General features: G+C 40.9%; 1 long non-coding RNA gene across 1 annotated transcript in view; it reads left to right on the top strand.

Annotated features, from left to right (window-relative positions):
• The window catches only part of LOC148135693 (uncharacterized), a 30237-nt gene extending 7567 nt beyond the window's left edge, over window positions 1-22670 (top strand). The window contains exons 2-3 of the long non-coding RNA XR_015754945.1: window positions 7575-7674; window positions 22545-22670. This is a non-coding gene — a long non-coding RNA (uncharacterized LOC148135693). The remainder of the gene's footprint in view (window positions 1-7574; window positions 7675-22544) is intronic.
• The last annotated feature ends 433 nt before the right edge of the window (window positions 22671-23103 follow it).

Raw genomic sequence — 23103 nt, 5'->3', positions numbered from 1 at the left:
TCTTTCTCAACATTTCTATCTCTTTGGAGGCCTTTGTCCCTCTCTGACAGTGTCTGTCCCTTGCTGGTTGGGCTTGTACTGCTCCATTAGTGTTTGCAACTCTGTGGCTGTTTTTGTATCATTCTGGCAATCCCTCCCTTTCTTTGGTTGTATTTTTCTCTTTCTGCCAATGAATGTCCATCTTTCTCAGTGTTTGTGCCACACTGGTATTCTCTCTTGATGGAATTTGTCTCTCTGGCAGTCTTTGTCTTTCTGAAATACTTTTTTCTTGTGGTTGTGTTTGTTTATTTCTGGCAATAATTATTTCCTCTGGTAATATTTGTGTCCCACTGGAAAAGGTTGTCCCTCTGTGAGAATGTTGTTTTGCTTTCTGGCAATCTGTGTCTCTCCTGGGTGGTCTATAGCTTTCTGAAATACTTGTCCTCTGGCCACTATTGTTCCTCTTCCCAACGTTGTGGTTTTGCTCTCTCAAAACCAAAGGAGAGACGAGTCACTGATGCTTGTTTAGATAATTGTGGCAATTAGGGTGAACTTTACAGGCCAGACAGGTTCAAGAATGTCTCTTCAGTTACAATCAGGCACCACAGTCTTTTTGTGCCTTGGTCTGGAAGATGGAAATCAGTCCCTCTTCCAATTTCTGATCATTGTCCACGGTTCCCTATAAAAAAAGTGCAACATGTTATGTATTTCTGTTAGTTCTTGCTTGATGTCAATGCTGGTAATATTTAAATTTGATCTCGTTCCTGAAGGTGCTAATTCTTGCTTGGGCCTTGCTTTTGGCAGGAAAATTGATGGCAGGAAAATTGATGGCCTAGTGGTATTGTCGTAAGACTGTTAATTCAGAAAAACAGCCAATGTTCTGGTACCCGGGTTCGAATCTTGCCACACCAGGTGGTATTCAAATTCACGAACAAATGTCTGGAATTAAGAATCTACTGATGACCATTAAACCCTTGTTGTTTGTCGGCTCACCAGTGTTCTTCAGAGAAGGAAATCTTCCATTCTCACCTGATTTTGCCTCCACCTGACTCCAGACTCTCAGCAATATGGTTGTCTCTCAACTGCCTTCTGGAGAATATGGATGGACAATGAATACTGGCTTCTCCAGTGATGCCCACAGCCTGTGATTTAATGAAAAGAAAAGGAACAAGGTTTGCAGCTATTGATTGATGACACTCTCTACCACCCCAGTTTGTTGGCAATGAGTGAGAGACCTCACTGGAGATCTGTAGCCTCTTCTGCAAGATAGCAGAAGTTATCGGTAGATGAGCAAGCCACTCAGTTGCACCAATTGGTACAAAGTCTTAACAAAGGAATGAAACAGGTTATGCAGTTCGCCTGGACCTAGGCATCGGAAAAGACAAGTCCAGAAGCAGCCATTTCAACCCTGCAAAGTCTTCTTTCCTAATATCTGGGGGTTAGTGCCAAAATTGAGAGAAGTCTCGCAGACAAGTCATGCAACGGCTTGACATGGTCAAACTCACGAAATCATACCTTGCAGAGAATCACTCAGACACAACTACTACCATCACCATCGCTGGATATGTTCTGTCCCACTGACAAGGCAAAGTCAGCAGAACTGGCGGCATAGTGATTTACAGTCAGGAGGGAGTTACCCTGAGAGTCTTCAACATTGATTCTGGACCCCATGAAGTCTCATAGCTTTAGATTAAACACAGACAAGGATGCCTTCTGCTTATAAGAGACCTAAGGGGTAACGTTTTCACGCAGAGGGTGGTATGTGTATGGAATGAGCTGCCAGAGGATGTGGTGGAGGCTGATACAGTTGCAACATTGAAGAGTTATTTGGATGGTTATAAGAATAGGAAGGATTTGGAGGGATATGGGCTGTGTGCTGGCAGGTGGAACTATATTGGGTTGGGATATCTGGTCGGCATGGACAGGTTGGACCGAAGGGTCTGTTTTCATGCTGTACATCTCTGACTCTGACTCTATGAACAGTTCTCCCTTGGCTGTTGAGTCAGTTCTCTGCCATGTTGAACAACATTTGGAGGAAGCACTGAGAATGGCTTGGGCACAAAATGTATTCTGGGTGTGAGATTGTAATGTGCACCACCAAGAGTGCTTCAGCGGAAGCATGATTGATTGAGCTAGTCAGGTTCTGAAGGACATAGCTGCCATATTGCATCTGCAGCAGGTAGTGGAGGAAGCGACAAGAGAATGAAATACAGTTACATGTAATCACTGCACAGTTCTTGCAGAGACCAGGTCCTGCTTTCACATTGAAAATACCTTCCATCATGTTTTGTGGCACTTGGATTGTGCTAAATGGCTCAGAATTCAAACAGACCGAGCAATTGAAGGCTGGGCATCCACGAGGAACTGTGAGCCTTTAATGGCAGCAGAATTGTATTCCTGCACAAGCTGCAACCTCATGGCCCAGCACATCCCCACCGCCCTCTCAACCATTAACATCAAGCCAGGGGATCAACCATAGTTCAATGGAGAGTGCAGGAAAGATACAAGGGACAGCACCAGCCATTCCCAAAAATGAGGTGTCAACCTGGTGAAGTTACCGAAATGGACTATTTGCTTGCCAAATGAGCAGCAGTTGATAGAACTTAGTGATCTCGCAGGCAGCGGATCAGATCGAAGTTCTGCACTCCTGCCACATCTAGTAATGAATGATGATGGACAACTAAACAACTCACTGGAGTGGGAGGCTTCATAAATATGCTGACACTCAGTGATGGAGGCATTCATAACAATATTGCAAAAGATAAGACTGAAGCATTAGCACTAATCTTCAGCCAGAAGTGCCAAGACGATGATCCGTCTTGGCTTTCTGTTGTGGGTCCCCAGCAAAATCTTCAGCCATTTCGATTCGCATCATGTGATATTAAGAAATGGTTGGAGGCACTGGATAGTACAAAGGCTGTAGGCCCTGAGAACATTCTGGCAATAGGACTGAAGACTTGTGCTCCAGAACTTGCTGCTCCCCTAGGCAAACTGTTCCAGTACAGTTGCAACACTGGCATCTACCCAACAATGTGGTAAATTACCAGGTATGTCTTATACATAAAAAGCGGGACAAATCCAATCCAACCAATTACTGTCCCAAAGGTCGACTCTTGATCATAAAGTGACAGAAGATGTCACCAACAGTGCTGTCAATCAGCACCTGCTTAACATGAATGTGCTCACTGATGCCCAGTTAGGGTTCTGCCAACACCACTCATCTGAATAAACTGAAGACTTCATTCAAATATGGACAAAAGAGCTGAATCTGAGATGTGAGGTGAGATTAACAGCCTTTGACGTCAAGGCTGCGTTTGACTGAATATAGCATCAAGGAATCCTAGCAAAATTGCAATTAATTAGTATCAGGGGAAAACTCTCTGCTGGTTGGACTCATATCTGGCACATGGGAAGATGGTTGTGGTTGTTGGAGGTCAGTCACCTCAGCTCCAGGCCATCTCTGCAGGAGTTCGCCAAGGTGGTGGCCTAGGCCCAACCATCTTCAGCTGCTTCTTCAATGATCTTCCTACTATTATAAGGTCAGCAATGGTGATGTTCACTTATGATTGCACAATGTTCAACATCATTCATGACTTTGCTGAAATGCAATAAGATCTCGACAATATCCAGGGCTTGCACTGACAATTGACAAGTAACATTTGCGCTACGCAAATGCCAGGCAATGATTATCTCCAGTAAGAAATGATCTCACCATCGTCCTTTGACATTCAATGGTGTTACCATCACTGAATTCCCCCATTATCAACATTGTTGGGTTACATTTGACCAGAAGTTCATCTGGACTCGCCACATAAACACAGCGACTACAAGAGCAGGTTAGTGGCTAGGATACTGCGGTGAGTAACTCATCTCCTGACTCAGAACCTGTGCATCATCACCAAGGCACAAGTCAAGAGTGTGATGGAATGCTCCCCTTTGTCTCAACGGATGTAGCTCCAAAACCATTCGAAGCTTAAAACCATCCACGACAAAGCTGCCTGCTTCATTGGCATCACTGAACTTCACCACTAACGATTAGTAACAACAGTGTGTCCTGTCTACAAGATGTACTGCAGAAGTTCAGTGAAGATCCTTAAATAGCACCTTCCAAATCCATGACCACTTCCATATAGAAGGGCAAGGACCGGAGATACATGGAGATATACCTTCAAGTTCCCTTTCAAGTCACTCACCGTACTGACTGAGAAGATTATTGCCATTCCTTCACTGTCACTGGGCCAAAGTCCTGGAATTCCCTCCCTCATGCCATTATGTGTCAACCCACAGTAGATGGACTGCAGCTGTGGAAGAAGGCAGTTCACCACACTACCTCAAGTGCAATGAGGCATGAGCAATAAGTGCTGGCCAGCCAGCAACACCCACATCCCACAAATGCACAATAAGCCAACTGGTGTACATTATAAACATAGTTGTTCTACTTTGAGAGTGTTGACAGAATACTTTGTATAGCTAAGCTGATTTTTTCCCACTTCATGTCCACCGTTGCATGTGTTTTCCAAACAGAGTCGCTGGATAACAATCAGGAATGGAAAGCTTGACTTCTTCCTTCTGATCCTGTGTTCAGGGCCTTTGAAGCTAATCAGAGTTGATGTTCCATAATCAAAAATGGATCAACTAATTAAAAATAAAACTTTGTATTTGTATAATTGTAAAATGCTCCAATGCACTTCATAGGAATGTTACGAAGCAAAATTTGACGTTGTAAACTATTAACCAATTTTCAGGAATTTGCCAATCTCGGCCAATGTGGTTGTTTTTAAAGAATAGCAAGAAAATCATTTGAAATGGCTTCCTTTCCTACTCCTGCATTGTTACCTCTGATGTTCCCAAAGGATCTGTCATTCTTAAAACTTTTCCCTGACCAACCTCTTTCTTTTTCTGTCTAAACATCTCCTTTGTGAGTCCTCTTACTTTCTCATGTTTCCATGAAAAAGTGTCATAGAGATGTACAGCACAGAAACAGATGTTTCGGTCCAACTTGTCCATGCCACTCAGATATCCTAAACTAATCTTGTCCCATTTGCCAGCACATGGCCTATATCCCTCTAAACTCTTATTCTTATACCCATCCAGGTGCCTTTTAACCATTGTAATTGTACCAGCCTCCACCACTGCCATATGTGTATTACCCTCTTTGTGAAAAAATTGCCCCTTAGGTCCCTTTTAAATTTTCACCTCTCATCCCAAGCCTATGCCTTTTAGTTCTGGACTCCACCACCCCAGAGAAAAGACCTTGTCTATTACCCTATCCATGTCCCTCATGATTTTATAAACCTCAGCTTCCAACACTACAAGAAAAACAGCCCCAGCCTATTCAGCCTCTTCCTTTGTTCAAACCTTTCACTCCTGGCAACATCCTTTTAAATCTTTTCTGGATCCTTTCAAGTTTTTCACCATCCTTCCAATAGGAGTGAGACTAGAATTGTGCACACTATTCAAAAAGTGGTCTAACTAATGTCCTACACAGTCACAACATGACCTTCCAACTCTTATACTTGCTGCTCTGACCAGTAAGGGAAAGCATATCAGATGCTGCCTTCACTATCCTGTCCACCTGCAACTCCACTTTCAAAAAACAATGAACCTGCTCTCCAAGATGTATTTGTTCAGCAACATTCCCTAGGACCTTACCATTAATGGATAAGTCCTACCCTGATTTGCTTTTCCAAAATGCAACACCTCATGTTTATCTACATTAAACTCCATCTGCCACTCCTCGGCCCATTGGCCCTTCTGATCAAGAAGGCAAAAGTGAGGACTGCAGATGCTGGAAACCAGAGTTTAGATCAGAGTGGTGCTGGAAAAGCACAGCAGGTCAGACAGCATTCGAGGAGCAGGAAAATTGACATTTCGGATAAAAGCCCTTCATCAGGATCCTGATGAAGGGCTTTTGCCCGAAACATTGATTCTCCTGCTCCTCGGATGCTGCCTGACCTGCTGTGCTTTTCCAGCACCACTCTAATCTAAACCCCTTCTGATCAAGATCCTGTGGAACTCTGAGGTAACCTCCTTAACTGTCCACTACACCTCCGATTTTGGTGTCATCTCTGTGTGCTACATGATAGCACTGACCACATTTCAGAATTTTATACCAATGAGCATTTCAAGCATTTTCTATTTTTCCTCTGGGCTCTGAAAAACATTCAAACTCAAACAATCTGCTATTTGTACCATTTAATTTTAGATATAGATTGATCTGCAATGCTTTTCCAACATTTGTTTTGAAATCTGGAACATAAAAAAGATTTGCTTCAAGACAGCAAATACATTTAACTCTGTTCTTGCACACCTTTGAAATAAATTCAATGGAGTGACAACATGAGTCTCACTTAGACATGTTAAGTATTGATTTGCTATTATCACCATCAATAATTTCTCACCTTTATATTCTAAACAAAAAGGATATCTTATTGTGCTGGCAAAAATAAATTCAAGCACAGCACAAAATAAATATCATGTACATCAAAAAACCTGGCACGAACAAGCATTGAACTGAGATTTCTGTTGTCAGATTACCTTCCTCTGTAGTGTTTATGCACTACATGCAAGCTTATTCATTCTTCACAACACTCCTTATTATCATTCTGTGGATGCAAAAGCTTTCTAATCATGACATGTAGGAATATATAAATCTTTTACCAATTATGTACAATGCAAATTGTGGAAAAGGCAGGGCTGGAGGATCAGTGTTAAAGCTAGAAGATGAGCAAACTTGAGACTTCACTTCTCAAAGGGCCAGTAATTGCCATTTCTGGCGGGAGAGAAAGCAGGTCTTTGATGGCAAGGTTTTGCCTACAACTGGGCTTTTTGTATGTTATTGAACAACAGATGTTGGTTGTTTGGCGAGAAGTCTACCATTTCAGTCTGTGGCTATCAGCACCAATAATAAGTGTAGCACTGGTAAAAGCACAGCATGTACGGCAGCATCTGAGAAGCAAGAGAGTTGACTTTTCGACTTAAGTCTTCATCAGGACTGCTTGCTGTCCATAAATTTGTTGCTATATTTTATACATTACAAAAGGGATTAAAATTCTAATTTAAAGATTTTCACTATAATTCGATAGATCTACTTTTTTCTCTTTCAAGGTTTCTGCGTATTGTCGATGTAGTTGCTCACTGTTTTTATTCTCCTCTGACCTATTTCATAATCCATGTTTGATATTTTCTGACTGTGCTTTGAATGGTTAGTAGCTGTCTGAACACGGTTGCGTGAAATTATTTTGTATGAATTGATATTTCACATGACTTCATCTGCTTTACATAACATAATTCTTGTGAGGCAAATGATGACAATCACCCAAAGTGGATTTTCATCAAGTCCCTTCGTGGGACACTAATATATTTACTCTGAACAAAGTGTTTGATCTAATCTGTGTCAATGAGGACCATTTTGATGAAATATGGTTTACTGCAGTGTGTTGTAGGATTTCCCAGCTCCTGGTATTCCAAAATGGCAAATGTGACAAATAGTGAAGAGGTAACAGAGCAGTCAAATTTTGTTTCAGAAAACGTCTTTGCTAATGTATGAAAAATCATGTTGAAGCAGGATATTTATCCTGAACCTTACTTTACAGGTCTTCTATGACTCCTTTCAGTCTAGTTGCACCAAAGCTGATGATATTATGTTTGAAACTGCTGATGACATTTGGAAGAGGAAACGATCGTTGAGCCAAGGTAAGGGATTCCATGGCCTTGAGGTTCTGGAAAAGGAGTTTAAGGTCAGATGGTAAAAGAAACACTAACCCATATAACAATGATAACAGAATGAAACGTAAAGCATATCAAAGACTTGGAAATTATTGCCTCAGAGCTCAGATTGAACAAAAAATCAAAGTGGCTGAATTCAGCAACACTGACCAAATGATTCAGGAACAAGTCTGGCTAATACAATACTATACGATGAGATCTGTTATGGTCGTGTCAATGTTTTGTCTCTGATTTGGACCTGAGCGGGAAGCTGTGAGCACAGGCATCAATTACTTTGTTACCCGGGAGTTTGTCAGTTGCATTTATCTGGGGCACACCAAAGCCAGCAGTCAACCAGACTGCCATATGGTTGTACCAGCAGGTATCTCTGCTCTGTGTGCCTAAGGTTTTGGGGGAATAAAATGAGATACGAAAAAGTAAAGGCACACTGGAAAAAGTTGAACAGAGAATGGGGGAAGGGCTAACCAGGCAAACACTGACTTCTAAAGATATTTATTGGCATAGAGAAACAAAAAACAAATGGAGAGTAATATTTTAAAAAATAGAAGATTAAGCATTGAGTGTGAGAAGGATCTGTGGAAGCTAGATGATTGGGAACATTTTAAAACCCACAAAAGATGACCAAAGAAACAAGTAAGAGGGGGAAATGAATTTTGAGGGTAAACATGAAAGTAATATCAAGATGGACAGCAAGGACAGCTGCATTTGCCTGGCCCTCTTCCTGTCTCACCTCTGGGTTTTCCCCCTACCCCATCCTGTAATATGGCATCTCCTCCCACCACTGAAGCCTAGTTCACACTTGTGCATACACTTCTCTATGCACAAGCAATAATACACTTGTGCATGATGTCACATGTAAAGTGCACGCGATAATGTCAGTTCTTAGAACCATGCATTCGTAATGAATAGATGCGTAGTAACCAGTTGGCAAACACTGCCTTCCTGCAATGTCCCAACATTGAAAACTATGAAAGTAACACTTTTATTCAAAAAGGGAAGCAGACAAAAGCCAAGTAACTGTATACCAGTTAGTTTGAGATCTGTAATTGAAATGCGTTATAATCTATTATAAAGCATGTAACAGAAATGCACGATATAACCAAGCAAAGTCAACAAACTTCCTGAAGGGGAAATCATTCTTATCAAGTTTATTAGAATTCTTTTGAAGAGGTAAAAAGCAGGGCAAATCATGTATCACCAGCGAATGTAATATATTTGTGTTTTCATGATGTTTCATTAAGGTATATGACTTTATAAGACTAGAGCCCATTACATTGTAGATAGTATATGAGCATGGGAAGAGGATTGGCTAACTGACAGAAGGCACAGATTTGGGGTAAGGATATTTCCAGAATGGCAAACTGCAACTCATGGTGTGTCACAGGCTTGAGTGCTGTGGTCGCCATTATTTACAACATAGACTCATGACTTGGAGTAGAGAACTGCATGTACTGTTGCCAACTTGGCAGATAATTCAAATGTAATTGCAAGGCAACTTGTGAGGTTAACAGAATCGACAGAGTGATACAGATAGATTAACTGAGTTGGCAAAATCTTGGCATTTGGAATATAATACGGTGAAAAAGGTTGACAGGAGGAATAGGGGAACTGAACATTAGTTAAAGGGAAAAACCGGCTGCAGAAATCAGCAGCACAGGGATTTGGGGGTCTTGTGCATAAATTGGGAAATGTTAGCTTCCAAGTTCATTACGTCATAGAGCAGGCAAATGGAATATTGGTCTTTATTTCCAAGGAAATAGATTATAAAAATAAGGAAATTTTGTGAAAACTAGACAAGGTGTAAACCATACTTAGGATAGTGTGAACAGTTTTGGTCACCTTATCTAAAGAAAAATATATTGGTGTCCAATGCAATCAAGAGAAGATTGTCCAGGTTAGTCCCAGGCATGGAGAAATCGGAGTTCTGTAGCGTGAGATGTTACCTTTTCGAATCATAGAAGATGTTTCAGGACTTGATAGGATAGATTGTTTCCCCTTCAAGGAGAATCTAGAACCCGAGGGCATAATTTCTGAGGGGTTGGTCACCGACGTAAGACTGATGAGAAGGAACTTCTTTTTGCAAAGCGTCCTGAATCTGTGGAAATGTTGACCAAGGAGGGGGTTGTTGAGTCTGAGTTATCAAGTATATTCAAGGTTGAAATAGATTTTTAATCACAAACTCAATTGGGGTAATGGAGAAAAGGCACGAAAATGGAATGAACTGTGAAATTTATCCAATAAATATCCAATTCAATATTTATCCAAGAATCCATGGGATCCTATCAGCCAAATGCATTGTAATTAGTAATCTGTTGAGAAATACTGCATATATTATAATATGTGGTTACAATTGTACTTTTGCTTACTCTGTACCCTAGTATATCATTGTGCTATGCAGTTACAATCTTATGGGTAATAAAGAATTTCAGGTAAATTCAGTGAGGCAGTTTGAATCGTGTTTAAGTTTAAACTTTGCAACATTCAGTTCATGATGTGAGTCATTCTGAAGAAGGGTCACACACGAAACATTACTTGTCCACCACCTGATGCTGCCTGGCATGCTGTGTTCTTCAAGCCTCCTGCTTGTCTACCTTGGATTCGATTTTGTTTTTGTTTCTGACTACATTTGAAGCTGAATGACAGCTTTGCCTAAATTGAGTCAGTGAGGGACAAGTCATGTTAGAGTGTGCTGTTGTGTCTGCATTGCTGAGTCTCCTGGGGACTGAATATAGCAATAACAGCCATGATGAAGGAACAAAATAGAAAAAAAGCAGTTGGGGACATTAGGAAATTTTAGCCATAAAACTAACCTCAGGATCACTGAAGATAAAAGAAGCTAGAGGGTTGGAAATAGAAAAGACAGGCAAATTCAGTCAAATACAAGCACCACTGTGACTTTGAAAGCAAATATTACTTTTTCCCTTGCAGTTTTTGTTCCCTTTGCCCCTATTTTCCATCAGTGTACAGTTTAATTGGCAGTCCAAAGACCCACATACTTTCACCTGATAAAAACAGGAGCAGCATCCCAGCTGATGTCCCAATTCTGAAGCCAGGTTAAGCGTAATTGTAACATCGAGACCACCATGCCAGCTGAGATCTGTTCATTCACTGATAGATCAATATCACATTGTGTATTAATAACTCATCACCACACCCATTGATAAAGACTGACTATCAGAGGAGCCTTTGCTCCTTTCATTTGAGGAATTCAGATAGCCATGCTGAAATGTATTCCTCTGGAGAGTTATAGTGATGAATTAGAAGACAGACAGAAAAAGGACCGCAATTTCTGTTAAGTCTAATTTCTTTGTTAGAAATGTATGTACGGTTAGGATTTTCCGAGGTGAACAACATGGAATTTCAACACAGCAAAACAATCAGTGGGCAGGAAATATCTTTCCAGATTCAGGGAAGGGAGCCTGAATTTTTTTGTCTCAAGTTCCCAAATTAGCAGCAATTTTCACTTTTGCCAACAATGTAACCTTGGACCCAAGCTGAGAGGTTTCCCCCCTGGAACTCTAAACAATGAAGACTGTGGCTTGTATTTGTGAGGAAGGTGCTGAATCAGCAGAATCATGAAACTGAACTTAGCTGGCTGTGGCGTAATGACATCATTCGGCCCAGTGAGTCGACTCTAACATTTACTGAGGTCATGGCTGATTTTAAAATGCTCGACTCCACTTGCCTGCCCATTACCTATTTCCAATGAATAGAAATCGCTCTGTCACAGCCTTGAATATACATCATGACCCAGCCTCGACTACCCTAGGTTCTAAAGAATTCTACAGATTCAGTACCTACTCATAGGAGAAAATTTCTCCATCCCTCTTTAAAATAGACATCCTCTCACTCTGAGATTATGCCTTCTCATCCAAAACTGTCCCACAAGGGGAAACACCATCTCTGCATCTACACTGTTATACCGGGGAGGTGATGGCTTGGTGGTATCGTTTGACAATTAATCCAGACACAGGTAATATTCCAAGGACCTAGGAATCCTGCCTTAGGAGATGGTGAAATTCAACGGAATCTGGAATTAAGAGTCTAACAATGACCATAATATTGTTTTTCAGTGTCAGATAAAACCCTGTAGATCACTAGTATCTGCTCTGGTGTACATGTGACTGCAGATGCAAAGTGGTTGACTCTTAACTACAATCTGCCAGTTAGGGATGGGTGAAAATGCTGGATTAACCAGTGATGCCTATATCCCTGAATGAATAGGAAAAAGCCCTATAAGTATCTTACAATGTTTCAGTAAGGTTCATTTTCCTGCCAACATAATGTTTCCTCCTAAGAACGTCTTCCATACCTGGGATCTATGCTCATACACTATTTCCAACAACATCGGCTCTAATCAAGAATCTGAACTTGCGGTATCTTATTGAACACCTTCTGTAAATCGAAATGGACTACATCCTCAATTTCCCCTTTATCTTGCTTGTGACCTCTTCACAGAATTATAATAAATTAAACACAATTTCTCCTTCATGCTGACTTTTCCTGATCAAATTATGTATTTCTAAATGCTCTGCTATTCATGCTTTATAATTGACGACCATTTTCCCAAGAGTAGATGTTAAACTAACTGGTCTATACTTAACTGTTGTTTGTCTCCTTTCCTTTCTAAATATAAGTGTTATGTTGGCAGTTTTCCAGTCCTCTGGGACTTTTCTGGAGTACAAGCATTCTTGGAAAATTACAACCAATACATCCACTATTTCAGCCACTATTTCTTTTCAAATACAAGCATGCAACCCATCAGGTGCAGGGGCTGTCTTGGCCTTTAAACCTATTACTCTCCCTTGTACTTTTTGTCCAGGGATAATTATGATGCTTATTTCCTCCTCTCTTTCCCCCGTGGATTATTATGTAGCACTTGTGTTTTGTTTTAGAAAAAGAACTTTTCCATTGGTAAGATAGCTCCATTTGTTGTGGGTGGCACTTCACAGTGCTATGTTACCTTCATTTATTCAAGAGGTGACAGTAGCAGTGATCATGCCAGTGCTCAAGTAATTCAAAGGCCTGAGACTCATGTTTTGAGGATACTGGTTCAAATTTCACCCTGGTTGCTGGTGGAATTTGGATTAAATTAACAGTAATTCTGGAATATAAAGTTTATCTCCATTTTAATGCCAGGAAACATGAGTGCCATAAAAACCCATCCAGTTTGCTCATTTACTTCAGGGAAGGTCAATGTACCTAGCTTATCTGGTTTGGCTTACATATGACTCTGGTCTCTCAGTAATGTGATGACTCTTAAATGTCTGGATGTAGGTTTGCTCGCTGAGCTGGAAGGTTCATTTTCAGACGTTTCGTCACCATATTAGGTGACATCTTCAGTGGGCCTCCGGACGAAGCTGTTACCCTGTATGGTGACAAAATGTCTGAAAATGAACCTTCCAGCTCAGCAAGCAAACCTACATCCAGAACCTCAACCTGAGCTACAAATCTTCTCAAAACCTGCTAACTCTTAAATGTCCTTTGAAAAAGCATTACATGTCCCATTGGGCTAATTAGCAATGGGCAACAAATATCTGGAGACCTATCAAATACCGAGAACTGGAAATAGTAAAGTTGCTATAATCATTCAAATTGGGGCACGAGATTGATTAGGTTGAGAGAAAATTTTGGTATCATGTGATTAATATTGACATTGAATCTAGTCCTGGGAATGCTTGAAAGCAAAAATAGTGAAGATTTCCACTATCTTAAATCTATGTTTTTGCTGATTCTGCTCTTGAATCACAGAACTTTTATGGTGCAGATGGAAGGCGTTCATACCATCATGTCTGCATGGTGGCTCTTGGAATATTGTGAGTGAGTGCAAATCTCCTGCCTTTTCCAGATAACCTTGCACTTTATCTCTGTTCAACCAATCACCTATTGCAATCTTGAATGTTTCAATTGAATCCACCTTTACACATTCAGGTGGTGCAATCCACAGCCTTGCTACTTGCTGTTGACAGCTTTTGCTCACCACGCATATGCTTCTTTTGCAAATCACTTTAAATCTCTGCCGTATTGATTCTGGACACCCTTTTGAACAGCACCACTTTGTCCCCATTTACACTCTCTGGATTCTTGATAATTCTGTAAACTTGCATCTTAGCTGTCTCCTCTCCAAGTTAAACGTCCTCACTATTCCATTCTATCTTCATAATTCAAATTTCTCATCCCTCGAACCTTTATAGTAACCTCTTCTGCAATCTCTCCAGTGTATTCACATCCTTTTTAATGTGTGGCACCCCTATTGTACAACCTTTCCCAGTTGATGTCTAACTTGCATCCCATTTGAATTCAATCAAATCTCCTTGCTTGTATACTCTGTGGCCTGATTAATGAAGCCAAGAATGCTGTATGCTCTCGTGAATGTTCTCTCTTCCTATCCTAAATCTTGAATGGCGATGTACACATTTACCCATATTTCTTGGCTTCTGCACAGCCTTGAGAATAGTATCCCTGATGTATACTTTCTCTCTAAGCCTTCTGTCCAAAATGTGTCGCCTAACACATCTCCTAGTCGACCTTAATCTGCCACCTCCTCCACCAATTTTCAATGTCCTTTTGAATTTCTGCAGTGTCCTTGTCACACTTCACAGTACTCCCAAGTTTTAAAACATTCTCAAGCTTTGAAATGGTCCCCTTCACACCAACATCTCGATCACTTATATGTACCAATGTTCAGAAAAAGGAAGGATCCCTGGGCAACTCCACTATAAGCCTTCCTCAAGTCTGAAAAAATACCCATTGACCTTTCTGTTTCATTTTCCTCAGCCAATTTTATATCCATGTTGCTATTGTCCCTTTGATTTCATGAGCTGAAACCTTCTTCTGTCAACTTAATTGCATGCCTCAGGCAGTGCATCAATTGAAAATTTCAAAATGCCATGCATACTAAGGTTTCCCGAAGCATCGCAGGCAGATGGACTCGAGCTGCAGATTATTTTGTGACATAATCCAAAGTTCCTTAGTACCTTCCTCTATTCCTATGAGATATGGCGTGGGTATTGAGCTTAGTGAGCCAATGAGTTTTGTTCTGCACTGCAACCATGTGGCATCTTACTTATGATTGCTTGATGCCTCAAATGGATAATGTTCAATTTTCCAGACTGTAATAATGTTCAACCCTATTTTTCCATTTTATTTTTAAATAATAAACCTGATTCTGGTTACCCTTGATTGTGGATGAGATGGGATGCCTACCTGCACAACTGGCCAGAAATATTACAGTGTTTTTCTGAAACTCTGGTGTTACAGAGGAGACATTGACAGTTTTAAAATAATACCTCCAGTAAATAAAGAGTCATGAAGCAGCTGATGAATTTATATGCAAAGTGTATAAGGCTATGGGCAAGTGCTTGACAATGGGATTAGAATTGTGAAGTAGTTTGTTTTGACTGGTGCAGACTCAATGGGCCGAAGGGCCTTTTTCTGCGCTGAAGGCCTCTATGACACTTGATTCCCATGCCATTATTTCAAAGCCAAAATCACCGACACTGTCCCTTTTGTTTAAAATGGAACTGCTTTGAATTATTATTTGAATAATGTGCACAAAGAAATTGCCATATCTGTAAAACACATAGGAATGGTTTGTCCAGTTTTCCCTTGTATTTTATTTACTTTGTAAGTTGATGATGTAAGCCTTAAGCTTGCCCTGTGCCAACATGATTAATGACAAGACCATGCTGGGGTCAATTAGCCCAGGTCAGCTGAGTGTTGAAAGGTAGCGTCTGTTCTTTTATTGAACACTAAATTTGTGCCATAAATTGTCACCTGGATTCAAGTGATTTATTACCAAGCTGTTGCTATGATCAAGTCCTTTTAGTATCCTGGTCAAGGGGAAAAAAATGATGCTTTTACTACAAATATAAGTGTTACAGTTTGTAAGTGCAGAAGCCTTCGGCCTACTTATACTACCTCAGTGAGTTCAGGCCCCAATTGGAAACGACAAGGCCTTCCTCCTGAATAAAATTATTGTCAACCAAATGGAATGTGAACATGGAGCAAGGTTAAAATCAGACCTCTACTTTGCAGCTGTGATATACTCATGGGGGTTGCCTGGAAAAAAAAGCAGTCTTGAGCTTTACAATTGAATGAATTTAGCAAAATCAATAAATCTTATTAAAACTGCTAATCCCACAGATCAGGAAATGTAGTGATTCAATACCCAGGCACTGTGTCTTGAAATTAATATGTGCTGAATGCCTATGTGTTGTTTCTGAAGGACCGCTCTTTGAATCTTTTTTCTTCATGGTTGTATTTTCTTTTAATTTTCTGCTTTATCATCTCCCAAAGACACTGACTATTGCTGGGAGTCAATTCTTCCTACAATGGCAGCCTTTTGCATTTCATCTAAGTGGCAATTATGAAATCGGGATCATAAGTTCTCATTTGCTATTCAACTATAAGAGGAATCACAGAGAATCAATCCTCCATTAGGTGACAATGAACAGTGACCAAAAATTGGAATTTTGACTCTTTTTGACTTTGTTCTTTTATCATGTAGTGAATAAGCAGAGATGCGCAGTCACCTATTAGTACTACAAGTCCAGCATGCCAAAAAAAGGTGCCTAGCAGACAGTGCATTCCTTTGACATTTGTTTATCTTGTCATTTGGGCAGATGTATCAATTTTGTGCTTTGTAATGTTTGATAAATAGCAGAGGTGAACAGTTCGTTAATCTATTTTTAATGTTTTTGGTAAGCTACCACTTTCAGCCAGGACATTGCAAAAATGCACTGTCCTTCACTTGGGGACATTTGAGTATTCATTCTTCATTTGAAGTATATGAATGTGTAATTACATGGGACCATAATTCCCCAAAGGTAAGGAATTTTGCAGTAAGTAACTCAGCTGCTGATTTTCCTTTCCAAAATCCATACATCGCTTACAGATGTCATGACAGCAGATCATAACCCTGAATTGTTTACAGACATATTTGAGTTTTGAACATGGCATGTGTTTTGAACAAATGTAAATCCTGAGAATGAAATCATTAACTGCTGAAAGACCCTGTTTGAACTGATGAAATGTCACACCAGGGGTTCTCAGGGAAACGTAAAATACAAATTGTAAAGTAAGAGATACAAAGCACAATTACTCCTACCTGCAGGAAAGCCATCTTCTTGGCTGTGTGCCATTGAAATCAGTCAAAATGTGGAAATGACAAAGACAAATGCCAAGTTTGTATTTTACCTTCTTGGAGTACAAAAAAAAGCATTGAAAACTAACTGCATCCTCTGCATTGGATATTTTGTCCGATTCGTACTTCTTGGATGTGTATATGTATTACATTTTATTTTTTTCTTGTGGTTAGTGGAGAATAAATTCACCTTTATTCTGAAGAAAGCTTGCTAATTTAACTCTCTTCAAACCAAAAAATACCTTTTGCATCAGAAAAAATTTTTATGAAGGAAAGGCCTCTTTTTAAACTAATCTTGTTGTAATCAATCACAAGAAGTGTTGAATTAAGAACAAAAGACAAAGTAATAGAAGTAGGCCATTCGGCCTATTGAGAATGCTCTGCCAATCAATGAGACCATGGCTGAACTGCTAATCCTTAACTCTGTTTTCCTGGCTTTTCCCCAAAACCTGATTAAAAATCTGTCAGTCTGAACCTTCAATATAATCAGTGACCCATCTCTCTGCAATGAACAATTCCATAGATTCTCTAACCTCTGAGAGAAGAAATTCCTCCTCTGTCTTAAATAGGTGATACTTTATTTTGATATCATGCCCTCTGGTCCTAGACTCTCTGAAAAGGGGGAGAAACTTTTCTACATCAACCCTGTCAAGTCTTCTAACAATGCTCAATGTTTCAATAAAGTCGCCTTTTGTTCTTCTATATTCTAAAGATTACAGGCCCAATCTACTCAAGCACCCCTCAGAAGACAGCTCATCCAGGTAGTTTTGAGCAGAAAGCAATCTGGACTAGAGATATAAGTATGTAGCTATAGGAGCAGTTCAGAGACAAGAATTCTTGCACTGGGTTTCTCCAGTGAGCATATCAGCTCCTGACTCCCCATGACACCAATCAGGAACGAGATGCAATACTTTGCACTTAATTGCATGATTGCTCTCCTCGAACACTCAAAAAGCTCAACACAATGCAGATGGACACCCTGTCCAGCAATTAGACATTGACACCCTCCACCATGATGCACACTAGTATCAGTGTGTACCATCATCAAGATGCACTGCAGCATTCACCAAGGCTCCATTAATAGAGCCTGCTGAACACCTTCCAGGAGACAGAGAAAGATAACAGATGCTTTGGAACACTATTATCTGCAAGTTTGCTTCCAAGCCACACCCAGCCTGATTTGGAAGTATATCAGAGTTCCTTCACTATCATTGGATCTAAACCCTGCAACTCCCTTCCTGATAGCACTAAATGTGGACTTGCACCACATGGACTTCAGTTCAAAAAGGCATCTCATCACTACTGCCTCAAGGGCAATTTGGGATGAGAATCATCATGAAAGTAATTTCGCAGCTGATTCAAAGGAAGTATTCTTTCAGTGATGCAGTAAAATATTTGACTCAAATCAAGCTTTAACTTAAGAATGCTGCCTACTGAGCAAAGAGAATGAAGGGTAATTTCAGAGAAGGAAGTATGGTCAGATGCTGAGACAGTGACTATGTGTGTGTCTATCAGCAGTCTGAAAATCTAAAGCCAGACAGGCAAACAAACATATTCTTTGTTGGAAGTAATACACTTTTCAGATCACAATCCAAATCAGTGCAATGCACCTGATGTTCTGTGCAACACAGGCAGATCAGCAAATTATGCCATTCTTCAAACACCTTGGTTTGACAAATCTGATTGTCTCATGGCCATCTCTATTAAGAGATTCTCTTGGTGTTTAGTGTGGATGATGTCAGCCTATTTTGATTGAAAACAGATTTTCATGGCGACCATGGATCTGTTCCATCCATAAAAGGTCAAACCAGAATCTTGCTGACTGTTATCAACCACTTTGTTCCCAAGGGGAATTGTGAAGCATTCTGTTCTTCACAAACATTCATGCAGGTCATCTTTCCTGCATGAGATAGAGATGTTGAATCCAGGCTAGGTTTGCCCTTTCTTCACTGAACCACACTTATTCTAATGTAAACTAGTTGTTTCTGAAATGGAGATCCATCTTCTCACCCTGAACCAGAGACTTTTTTACATCAAGGGAACGTATAGTCAAACTTCACGGTTGGCTGCTGGTACACTAAAGATGTTTGCTCGAAGCACTGTGAAGTGTGAGGAAAACATAAGCGAATTCTTAAAAAGGATACTTAAGGGGGAGGATGAGCAGCCAGAAGTAGTGGTACACATAGATATCAATGACATAGCTAGGCAAAGGGGTGAGGACCTAAAAAGTGAATATAAGGAGCTAGGTTGGAAGCTAAAAGGCAAGATGAGCAGAGTACTCATTTCAGGATTGCTACCAGTACCACAGGCTATTGAGGCTGGGAACAGAGAGCAAGTGCATCTGAACACGTGGCTGCAGAGCTGTTGTAGGAGGGAGGGCATCAGATGTGTGGATCATCGGGATACCTTCTGGGGAGGGTGGTACCTGTACAAGAAGGACCGGTTGCACCTGAACTTGGAGGGGCACCAATATCCTAGGCGGGTCGTTTGCTAGAGCTCATCCGGAGGGTTTGAACTAGTTTGGAGGGGAATGGGAACCAGAGCTATGGATCAGAGGATGGGGTAGCTGGTGAATAGGGAGATGAAGTGTGCAGAGAGTCTGTGAGGAGGGATGGACACTTGATAGGGCCAACGTGCAGTCAGTGTGATGGGTTGAAGTGTGTCTATTTTAATGCAAGAAGTGTCAGGAATAAAGATGATGAACTTAGAGCAAGGATCAGTATTTGGAGCTACGATGTTGTGGCCATTATGGAGACTTGGATATCACAGGGGAAGAAAGGTTTGTTGGATGTTCTGGGGTTTAGATGTTTCAAAAGGAATAAGAAAGGAGGTAAAAGAGGTGGGGAAGTGGTATTGCTAATCAGGAATAGAATCATGGCTGCAGAAAGTAAGGTTGTTGAGCAGGATTTGTCTACTGAGTCAGTATGAGTGGAAGTCAGAAACAGGAAAGAAGCAGTCACTTTATTGGGAGTTTTCTATAGACCCCCCCCTCCCACCAGAAAAATTGCAACAGACACACAGAGGAGCAGATTGGGAGGCAGATTTTGGAAAGATGCAGAAGTAACAGGATTGTTGTCATGGGTGACTTCAACTTCCCTAATATTAGTTGGAACCTCTTTCGTGCAAATAGTTTGGATGGAGCAGATTTTGTCAGTGTGGCCAGTAGAGGTTCCTGACTCAACATGTAGATAGTTTGAGTAGAGGGGAGGCCATATTGGATTTGGTGCTTGGCTATGAACTAGGGCAGGTGTCAGATCTCTAAGTGGGAGAGCATTTCAGTGATAGTGATCACAATTCCCTAACCTATATTATAGTCCTGGAGAGGGATATGAGAAGATGGTATGGAAAAGTATTTAATTGGGGGAGTGGGAATTATAATGCTATTAGGCAGGAACTAGAGCACCTAAATTGGCAACAGATATTCCCAGATGATGTTAGGGAAATGCATGACAGAAATGTGGAGATTGTTTAGGAAGCACTTGCTGATAGTGCTGGACAGGTTTGTCTCACTGAGGCAAGGAAGGGATGGTAAGGTGAAGGAACCTTGGATGACAAGAGATGTTGAACATCTAGTCAAGAGGAAGAAGGAAGCTTACTTAAGGTTGAGGAAGCAAGGATCAGACAGGGCTCTAGAGGGTTACAAGGAGGCCAAGAAGGAACTGAAGAATGGACTTAGAGTTAGAAGGGGACACGAAAAAGCCTTAGCGGGTAGCATTGAGGAAAACCTCAAGGCGTTCTACACTTACGTGAGGAACAAGAGGATGGCCAGAGTGAGGGTAAGGCTGATCAGGGACAGTGGAGGGAACTCATGCGTGGAGTTTAAGGAGTGTGGGGAGGTCCTTAATGAATACTTTGCTTCAGTATTCAATAGAGAGAGGGATCTTGTCGTTTGTGAGGACAGCATGAAAGAGGCTGATATGCTTGATCAGGTTGATGTTAAGAAGGAAGATGTGCTGAAAATTTAAAAAAACATAAGGATAGATAGGTACCCTGGGCCAGATGGGATATGCCCAAGGTCGCTACTGGAAGTGAGGGAAGAAATTGCTGGGCATTTGGCGATGATCTTTGCGTCCTCACTGTCCACTGAATAATATCAGATGACTGGAGGTTTGCAAATGTTATTCCTTTGTTCAAGAAAAGGAGTAAGAATAACCTTCGGAATTACAGACCAGTCAGTCTTATGTTGATGTTGGGCAAATGATTGGAGAGGATTCTGAGAGACAGGATTTACGATTATTTGGAAAAGCACAGTTTGATTAGAGATAGTCAGCATGGCTTTGTGAGGGCAGGCCATGCCTCACAAACTTTATTGAATTGTTTGAGAATGTGACAAAACACATTGATGAAGGTACAGCAGTGTCTCTGGTTATATGGATTTTAGTAAGGTGTTTGATCAGGTTCCCTGTAGTTTATTCAAAAAGTAAGGAGACATGGGAAAAAGCGAAATTTGGCTGTCTGGATGCAGAATTGGCTGGCCCATTGAAGATAGAGGGTCGTAGTAGATAGAAAGTATTCAGCCTGGAGCTCGGTGACCAATCGTGTTCTGCAGGGATCTGTTCTCGGACCTCTGCTCTTTGTGATTTCTATAATTGACTTGGATGCGAAGTGGAAGGGTGGTTTAGTAAGTTTGCCAATGACACAAAGATTGGTGGAGTTGAGGATTGTGTGGAGGGCTGTTGTAGGTCGCAACGGGACATTGATCGGATGCAGAGCTGGGCTGAGAAGTGGCAGATGGAGTTCAACCTGGAAAAGTGTGAAGTGATTCATTTTGACAGATCGAATTTGAATGCAAACAAAGGGCTAAAGGCAGGATTCTTGGCAGTGTGGAGGAACAGAGAGATCCTAGGGCCCATACCTGTAGATCGCTCAAAGTTGCCACCCAGATTGAGAGGGTTGTTAGGAAGGCGTATGGTGTGTTGATTTTCATTAGCACGGTAATGAAAATTGGGTTAAAGAACTGCGAGGTTATGCTGCAGGTCTATAAAACCTTAGTTCGACCACAATTGGAATATTGTGTTCAGTTCTGGTCACCTAATTCTCAGAAGGATGTGGAAGCTTTAGAGAGGATGCAGAGGAGATTTAGCAGATGCTGCCTGGACTGGAGGGCATGTCTAATGAAGAAGAGTTGAGGGAGCTAGGGTTTTTCTCATTGTAATGAAAAAGGATGAGGGGTGACATGAAAGAGATGTACCAGATGGTGAGAGGCATAGATAGAGTTGATAGCCCGAGTGGAAATGTATATCACGAGGGGGCATAATTTTAAGGTAATTGGAGGAAGGTCTCGGGGAGATGTCAGAGATTGGTTCTTTACAGAGTGTGGGTGCATGGAATGCAATGCCAGCAGTGGTAGCAGAGTCAGATATGTTAGGGATATTAAAGCAACTCTTGGATAGGAACATTGATGATAGTTAAATGAAGGTTATGTAGGTTAGTGTGATCTTAGAGTAGCATTAAAGGTTGGCACATCATCGAGGGCCAAAAGGCCTGTACTATGCTGTACTGTTCTTTGTTCTAATTCAGACCTGCTTGAATGCAGTAAAGTGAACAGTAGAGTAAGATATTGAGGGGAGTAAAGAAAACAATACATAAGCACTTCCAACCTTTACAATGAATGAGTGTTGTCCCATTCTAGCAGTGCTAAGTGTGAGCGATTCACCAGTGAAGATTAGTTTCAATTTCTCTTGGCCTACAGGCCACAGTACTGAACGTGTAATTACACATTAACCAGAGGCCTTCTGCAGACGAGATAATTATTGCTGCCCATAGAGGATCACTTCTGATGCTGCACAATCGAAATGTAGAAGCTGTAATATCTTCTCACGTCTTCCGTTGAGACTTGCCCTAACGTGGAACAGGACCCGAAGAAATGGTATCCAGCCACAGTATGTACTGTCAGGTTTGAGATTGGAGTTCATAATTTTGAAAGCAAGTCAGCCTTGTTTTACAAAAAGCAAAATTATTGGAAGTAGTCATAAGTGTTGGAACTTTGAAACATAAACTGAGAATGGATAGAAATATTCAGGTGATGTGCAGTACCATGGAAAAACAGAGGAATCAGTTTTTAATTTCAAAATATTTTCAGCAAAGTATCCATAACTGAAATGTTAACATCGTTTTTTGCACGGATCTTGCCTACTTGCTTCAAGCTTTAATGTTCCTGTGGGTCTTTTGAATTGATTTAGACTCACAAAAAGTTACCAATAAACCAAGGTGGTATGTTCATTAACACTTCGGCCTGACTTGAAGTCCAA

The sequence above is a fragment of the Chiloscyllium plagiosum genome, unplaced genomic scaffold (genome assembly GCF_037043375.1).
Source record: "Chiloscyllium plagiosum isolate Xiang-an unplaced genomic scaffold, Cpla_swu_hap1 HiC_scaffold_48, whole genome shotgun sequence".
Classification (NCBI taxonomy): domain Eukaryota; kingdom Metazoa; phylum Chordata; class Chondrichthyes; order Orectolobiformes; family Hemiscylliidae; genus Chiloscyllium; species Chiloscyllium plagiosum.
This window is presented reverse-complemented; position numbering and strand designations above follow the sequence as displayed.